Source organism: Prosopis cineraria, unplaced genomic scaffold, assembly GCF_029017545.1.
Source record: "Prosopis cineraria cultivar Desert tree isolate PC_DT_omini unplaced genomic scaffold, ASM2901754v1 PC6, whole genome shotgun sequence".
NCBI lineage: Eukaryota > Viridiplantae > Streptophyta > Magnoliopsida > Fabales > Fabaceae > Prosopis > Prosopis cineraria.
In genome coordinates this window covers 11,708,868-11,717,353 of record NW_026555337.1, presented here as the reverse complement: position 1 = coordinate 11,717,353, position 8,486 = coordinate 11,708,868, and the positions used below count along the sequence as shown (strand labels likewise).

The following is an 8,486-nucleotide window of genomic DNA, read 5'->3' as shown; positions in this document are numbered from 1 at the left end:
AGGACTAAACAGTACATACATATCATGTATACTATAAAAATCAAAACAATATCTTAAATATTCAAATTCTAAAAAATATGTAAACCAATTAATATGAAAGTAAAATATTTTATCAAAAACATTGAAGGAATATTTTAACCTATAGATAAAAAATTAATATCTAATATAAAAAAGGAAATTAATTAAATCATAAAAGATAATAAAATTTACCCTTTTAAGTACATTCTTCCTCCTCGGCTTTTTTACTTCTCTTATCAGTTATTTTTTATGAAAAGAAATTTTAGATATAACTGATAATAAAATCGTCCCCTGCATTGCATCTTTGCTTCGGGTGAATTCTAGGATTTTGGACGAGACTTTACTTGACTTAGAAGTGTTGACCCATTTAATAGAAGTTTCAAAGAATTATTATAATTGTCCAATTAATTATATAATAAAAATTAATTAGAAGGTCCTTCTAATTTTTATCAATTTTGAATTAAGTCTCTATAATTTATTTTATTTTAATTAAACCCATATAGTTTGATCAATTAAATATATTTGTCCTTGAAGGTTAAGAATATTAATGAACGATTAATTTTTCAAAAACAAAAAATTTTAAAAATTTATAAAAATGAGTTGATTTAATGCTTTTAGCCTGAAAAAGAAAAAACAAAATTGATTTTAATACAATCTTTACATTTCATTAATTTTTTATTAAAATGATACAAATATAAAATTTAAAAAAATAACATAATTATATAAATTTTGAGCAATAAACATTATGTAATTAATTTTAAGTTATATATTTTTTTAATAAAAAATATAAAAAATTTTAATTTCATTTTTAAAAGAAACATTTAACAATTTTAATTTTTCAGAATTAACATATTTAATCAATCAAACTATAAAGATTTAATTAAAATAAAATAAATTACAGATACCTAATTTAAAATTTAGGAAAACTAAAATTATCTAGAGGTTAATTTTCCTCATTATATATGATATGATTGTATTGGGTTTTTTTTTTCTAAAATATACATTTGGTATTCTAATTTTATAAAAGATTTCAGTTTAAACCCTTAATTTTATAAATTATATTTTTAGTTCTCTAAATATAATAATATTAGTTTAAATATTTATTTTTGTGCTAATCATTATTAATTTTTAAAAAATTAGACTTAATACATTGATATTTGAGAATGTTTTGTTAATATTTAAAAGTTCATTATAGAAATTTTTTTTTAATGAAACTAATAGTGTTAGGATTAAAGGTCTAAAAATATACTTTATAAAATTAAAATATAAAAATAAAATTTTATATAAAATTAAAGAATTGAATGCATACTTAATTTTTTTTTTTTTGGGTTACCCATTGTATTGGTATTAATTGGTCTCGGTTTTGATTAACAGGGACATTGGGTCAGCCAGGTTTATTTCTGGGATTTTAACAGGAATCTTGGGCCAATCAACTTTATTTTGGGCCTTGGGCCAATTGACATTTCCGACCCAATTTTGCCCTAATCCTTCTTCAACTCCGTTTTCCCTGATGCGTCTGGTATCGTCCCGTTGTGCCTTTCCGATCCGCCTGCGGTATCAGTAATATTGCTTTACTAACAATTGGCCTCCTCAAGCGGCTGAGGAGGAAGAGGCAGAAATTAAATCGATGATGAGGAATCCATCTCACAAATGGGCATACATTCGGATCATCACCGGTACAATCGTCGGAGGGATTCTCGGTTTCTACGTTATGCATCGCCTTGAAACTAATTATAAGGTAATCTCTCGCCTCCTGCTTTCCATCCTTCTGGAATGAATAAGATTTGAGATCGATCGGATTTTTAAGCTACCTGATGGCATTTGAAATCATGTGCTTTTTGAATGTCTCTTTCTGTTCTTGTCTTGTTTCTAAGTCTAATTAATGGTTGATGACAGGAAAAAATGAATGAAAGACTAAGAAATTATGAAGCTGAATTGCAGAGGAAGAAGCATGAAAGACTGAATGAGTTTAAAGAAGAATCGTCCTAGCTCTCCCACTGAGTGACAAGCCTCTTGTTTAGTTTTCTGAAATTGAACTGTAGAACAGGCAAACTTATTAATTATATGAAAAGAAATTTTAAATATAACTTATAAATAAAAGCTTTCGCGGATTGCATCCTCCTTAGAACAGGGAAGAAAAGGTTTGCCCATCGAGACGCCTGGGTGAATTCTAGGATTTTGGACGAGACTTTCATGCTGACAATTAGGAATGGGAAAGAAGCGACCAGATGATCCAGCAGAGCAAGGAGAAGTGTCGGTTCCACAGGAATCAGCAGAAGAACATTTTGGAATCGGTTACAGAGGTCATCGACATTGATGCCATCATCGAACAAGCAGACGAGGCTGGGCGTCTCTTCTTCTCCAACCGCCTGCCCCTGACCTCCCCATTAGTCTGTGAGTTATTTGCTATTCAATTTGTGACAGCGAGAGTGCGTTATTTCCCCTTTCCCCCCTATTTTGATTGCAAATTCATCTCGATAACTAAGCTGGTTATTTTAACGGTAAAGCTTGGAATCTACCCTTTGGCTAAGTTAACGTTTTATTTTGATGCTATTGAGTTTCTAGACCGCTTCACTTTTCAAGATTGAGGGGTGAAAGTTACGGTTCGTGTGATTACTTGATTGATAAGTTATCTTAGCTAATTTGACTCGTGATGGTTTCGTACTAAAGATGACTGATTTATCACAACTCAGAAGAATAATATATGAGGAACGTTTTTTGTTTCACATATGTTGAATGATTACGTTTCAGACTCGAGGAAATGAGAAGCATGTCCTCACACCCATTGTGAAGAATCTTGGATATCTGGAGACAGCTTGGGCGAGTTGTTGAGTAGTGATTTGGTGAGTTGATATCCTGCATCACAATGACTTAGTTACTTGGGATAAGGCTGTGTTGTTTTTTGTTTTTGAGATTGGGGGCTCATTCTTTTGAGTAGTAGTTGAAAAATGTTCAAAGATTTGCAGGAGAAAAAACATATTGACTATTGAGCCCCAAATAAAATTAAGGGTGTTCAGTCTGTACCCGTCTCGATTGGCCCAGTATCGTCCCGATATCTTGTCCCGGCCCGAAAATAATCGGGATGAGATTTTGCGGGACGAGACAGAAAAGGGGTTCGGGACGGGACGGGACACTGGATTACCATCAGGACATCCCGTCCCGTCCTGAATATTATATATATTATTTTTTATTTTAAATATATTAATTATATTAATATAATTTATACTTATATTAATTATATCAATTATAATTTTAATACTTGCAATTCTTATTTAAAACTAAAGTTTTTTTATATTGATAATTTTAATGGCATGGAGTAAACATGGCGATATCTTTCTTTATAATATGTTAATTATATTAATATAATTTATTCTTATATCTATCTATTTAATAACTTTTATTTACAATGTATTTTTTGCTTATTTTTAGAAGAGTAATTAGCTTAGTACATCTTCACTAAAGTAGAAGAACAATGATTTGATGTTATGTTTGACTTTCCTGTTGTTATTAATCTTATAGCATAAAGATCATTTATATTTATTATTATAATGTGTAGTTGTAATTAATATAATTCAATAATTGATTTTAAATTATTGTTATTTCTATACTTGTGTTGTTTTGATTTTAAACTTAATAAATTATATGATTTAAAATTTTAATGAACGTTATTATCCAGATCTTTTTTTGATATTATTCCATTTATCGGGACGGCGGGACATCCCAATCTTGTCCTAGTCCCGTCTCGACTCTTAACGGGACGAGACGACTTTCGGGATGGGACGGGACACAGGATCAAAATTCAGTCTCGATCTTTTTTTTGGGACGGAACACGGGACCGGGGTATCCCGGTCCCGTCCCGTCCCGTGAACACCCCTAAATAAAACTATTGGTATATATGGACAATTAGCCTGTGGATAGTCACGAGTTACCTTTTCATTTTGCAAATAAACTGACTCTAGAGGTAGAAAATATTGGCATGCTACAATTGCATTTGCTTTTCACTTCCTATTTACTTTCTTCTCGTGACTTACATATTGAGTGAATGTTATGTATTGACAAGTTGAAGGCAAGATCCTCTTTATGAAGTCTTAAATAATAATTTTTTCCTGTCTTATTTTTTCAAATTGAAAAATCTCAAAACCTATTTTGAAATCATTATACGGATAATTTAAGTTTGTTTTCCTTCCTGACATTTACAGTTGATTACTGCAATCTACCCGTTATTGACTTCTGTCTATCTCTGTTTTCAAGACCATGTAATTCTTTAAAAGCCAATTCATTATATTATTATTGAAGATGCAAATCTCTTGTATTTTCTTAACCAGCTTGTGATGGTTGTTGATTAGCGAGAGTCCACTTTTTTACCGCTGTCCTGATCTCGAGGTAAGGAGACTATTTTTCTTGATTGATGAGTTTTGGATTGTGAACTCAAAGTAAGCTGACAAATCCAGAGACTTGAGATCTTTCTTGTCCATGGCAACTCTAAACAAAATTGATGTGTAAATGCTTTGCGTTTGCAAAAGTGGAATGAGACCTCTTTAAAAGTGATGCATACATTGATTAACAGAATATAATGATGTTTGGGGTTACATGATACTTTACCTGGTTTTGCTTGATGGAAATTAAGATTTGCACTCTCCTTTAAAGCTCATCAAATCATGTTTATGAAAGCCACAAATTATTGCTTGATAATTCTTTTAGTGCCTCCTTGGCTACTTCTTGAAAGTCACGGATGCTACTTAAAAAACAAAACTAGCTATAACCTTTATCTTTTACCAATTCAACTTTTACTATTTAGCCTTTCCTTTTTTTTTTTAAAAAAAAAAGCCTTAAATACCTGTGGACATCTCATATTATCATGTTTAAAAGAATTCCATGAGAGCTACTCAATCCAAGAAATAAATTTTTGCATGCAATTGGTGCACCATGTCATTCATACTTCATCTGATAAAAATATGACATTCAGAGAATATTAAATTTAAATTGATTGTGCCATTAATGGTAATAGAGAGAAAGTAAAAATTTAAATATGCATTCTATTGTAAAGATTTGAATAAATGAGTAAATTATCCTTTGAATTTTAGATCCAATAGTACAATAGGCCTTGAACTTGTTTATTGTGTGAATTATTCTTTCAACTTTTAAAAATAATGTAATTTGACTTTTGCCATCAGCAAAAGTTAATTTTAATAGTTAGTTGGCAGATAAAAAGGACCTCAAAAAGTTACAAAGAAAGATCAATTTTTTTTGTCATTTTCTATAATTTTTTAGACTTTGTTTATTATTTTTGTATCCTTTATTATAATTTTCTTATCATTTTCTATAATCCTTAAAGTTATTTTTTGGTCAATTAACTGTTAAAATTAACAAAGAGTTAATGACAATTGCCACGTTATATTATTTTCAAAAATTAAAAGAACAATCTGTATAATATGAATTTATGGTTTATAATGTTATTGAACTTAAAGTTTTGAGAATAATTTGGTCATTTAGCTTAAAGATAAAGTCATTAAAAATAATAGCATATAAGATTTTGTTTGATTAAATTGGTACAATTTTATTGGATGAAGCATTGATATTTTGATACATGGGTTTATGTAAGAATTTCTCCATAGAGATGAATATGAATAAATGTCTAGGTTGAAACGTTGTTGGTGTAATTTTGTGATTTAAATAAAGTCAAGAGAAAATGAATATAATTTCAATAATTAACAATATCATATAACCACACCTTATTTCTCTTGCACAATTCATTGGGTTAGACCTTGACACAACCTGGCCATTGATAATGCATCGATCAAGTGTCATATATTATAAGTTAGGCAGCGAACAACTAGACGGAAACCAATGTGATGCAATATGAGTTTTCTAAACAATGGATGTTCAATTTGATCAGATTCAGAAATATTTGTAAAAACCAAAGGTTATTAGTACTTTATCTATCTCAATTTATAAGATACAACAAAAATAAACTTTATTTCATTAGGTGGGTTTGCTACATATATTATACGATGTTATTGTACTTTATCATTTATTAAGTCTTTAAAAATGTTAATTAAGAGGTCTTGATTAACAAATCAATTTGTAAAATATTTTTAAACAAAATTATACATATTAACTTAATAAAAAAATTATACATATTATTAAAGCTTATTAAATATATGTTATGACTTTATTCTTTCAAAACAAAAATTTAAACTCCAAAAATACCCTTAATTTAACTATTCATTTGTAAAAGAATATTAAAAAGAGAATATAATGGGAAGGAAATGTTAAAAAAATATTATTAATGAAATTTTATTTTATCGAAGTGTTTTACATTTTGACGTTTTAAATATTTAAAAAAATGTCTAATTATTTGGGAGAAAGGTAGGATAACGTTAATGTATCTATAAATGTTAATCAAGAACTCTTAGAAAATTAATGAAACAATTATAACTTATTTTTTTTTTAAAAAAAAATGTTCTTGTCGCTTACACTCTTAGCCTAAATAATATATTTAATTTGATTAAGGATAATTTTGAAAAGTAATAAAAATTATAAATTTAACTATTTTCTTTAATATCAAGAAAGTAGTTAAGAGTAATTCTTATAAGTCGTTTAACGTAATCCTCCCAAAAACGCATGATTCTCTGTGTGTGTGTGTGTGTGTGGTGAGTAATTTTTAGTTAAATTATAATTAATATATGAATTAATCATAGAGAACTGTGGGAGAAGATATTGTTAGATTTATAAATGCTTAATTCCTGGATATTTTGTTATTTTGAATCATAAACATATAAAATAGTTAACAGTTTAATAATATTATCATTATCATTAATAAATCTTGAATGAAGTATACCAGCGTATTTTATTCAGATTTTATCAAATTCAAAATAAGATAAAATAATAAAATCTTGGAAAAATGATAATAATTTTTTTGAATTATATAAATGATAATTTGATATCTCAAAATATCATAATATCAATGAAGTTCTTAGGAATTTCTTTGTCAATAAATTTTTTAGGAAAAAGATCACTTTACCCTTACTGAAAATAACATTACTCAATCACAATTTTTTTTTTTAAAAAAAATTACAACTTTGGTTTTGTAAATTGCAATAGTTAAATAAGAAATCATAACTTATCAAGTGTGATTTTTATTATTGAAAAACAAGCTTTAATCACAACTTTTGTTTTAAAAATAACAACTTTTGTTTTATGAATAGTAAAAGTTAAACAAAAAAATCATAATTTATCAAGTTAATTTCTATTATTGAAAAATAAAATCTCAAAATAATAAACTCTATTCACAATTTTTATTTAAAGAATGACAACTTTTTTTTCAAAAAATCGCAAGAATTAAATAAGAAATCACAATTTATCAATAAGAATAAAATGGTCTTTTTCTAAAAAAAAGTTATTGACAAAGAGGTCTCTAAAAACTTTATTAGTATTATGACATTTTAAAGGATTAAATTATTATTTATATAATTTTAAAAATTTTTTATTATCATGTTTCCTAAAATCTCAGCTCATCACATAATCACATAAATTGTTTCCCCCCCTTTTTAACACAAGTTCGTATCTCGTACAAAATTGTTTGGGAAGGTCGATCATTGGGAGCTTAAATGTTTTTCACCTAATAAGCTAATAAAATCTTTTAACTAACACTTGGGGGCTTCTTTCTTTAAAAGAATAATAAAGAGGTCCCACAAAAATTAATTAATTTAAGTTTCAAGTATTAAACTCAAAAAATTTGTAAGTTTATTTCTCAATTTTGTAATTGTATTGTGATAAATTTATAATTTATTTTTAAATTTTAACATGATTGAAGAATAAAAAAATTTATTTTTCCTGTTAAAATTTAAAATACAAGCTATAAATTTATCACAATATAATTACAAAATTACGAGATTGAGTTATAAATTTTTAAAATTTGATACTTGAAACATAATATAAATTAATTGATCATTTTAAAACTTCTTTGTCATTATCCCCTTTTTCTTTTGTGTATGTAAAAAATAAAATTTATTATAACTACTTCATTTTTGTCACATTACATATTTCATCATTGTCATCCATAATGAACCAACTTCTAGGAAGTCTCACACACACACACATTGAATTTCTGGCAAAAAAATATTTCTTTTGAATTAAACAATAAATACAATTTATAACTTATTTAAACCTTCCTGCTAGCAAGAGGTTCCACACACATGGAATACTCACCCACCCAATATACAGCACACAGCCCACCTAACTACACCCCACACACCTATCTAATTTAATCCCACGTATTTTTGGGCCCATAGCGATGGAAGTCACAATGCTTTACATCAGAGGGAAAGGCTCATGCCATTAAATCAAATGATTTTTGATATCAATAAAAGTTAGATTTAATAGAAAGAGTTAGTCTCTCACAACGTAATAAATTCATATTCAATTTCTTGTTAGGAGAGATGCCTATATTTAATGTTCGACAGCGC

The 8,486-nt window shown here is 27.7% G+C and overlaps 1 long non-coding RNA gene across 1 annotated transcript; it reads left to right on the top strand.

Annotated features, from left to right (window-relative positions):
• The first annotated feature begins 1,527 nt into the window (after positions 1-1,527).
• Positions 1,528-4,607, top strand: LOC129314325 (uncharacterized). The gene is made up of 4 exons (XR_008594074.1): positions 1,528-1,756; positions 1,915-2,412; positions 2,770-2,861; positions 4,344-4,607. It is a non-coding gene; the product is annotated as an uncharacterized LOC129314325 (long non-coding RNA).
• Positions 4,608-8,486: the final 3,879 nt, after the last annotated feature.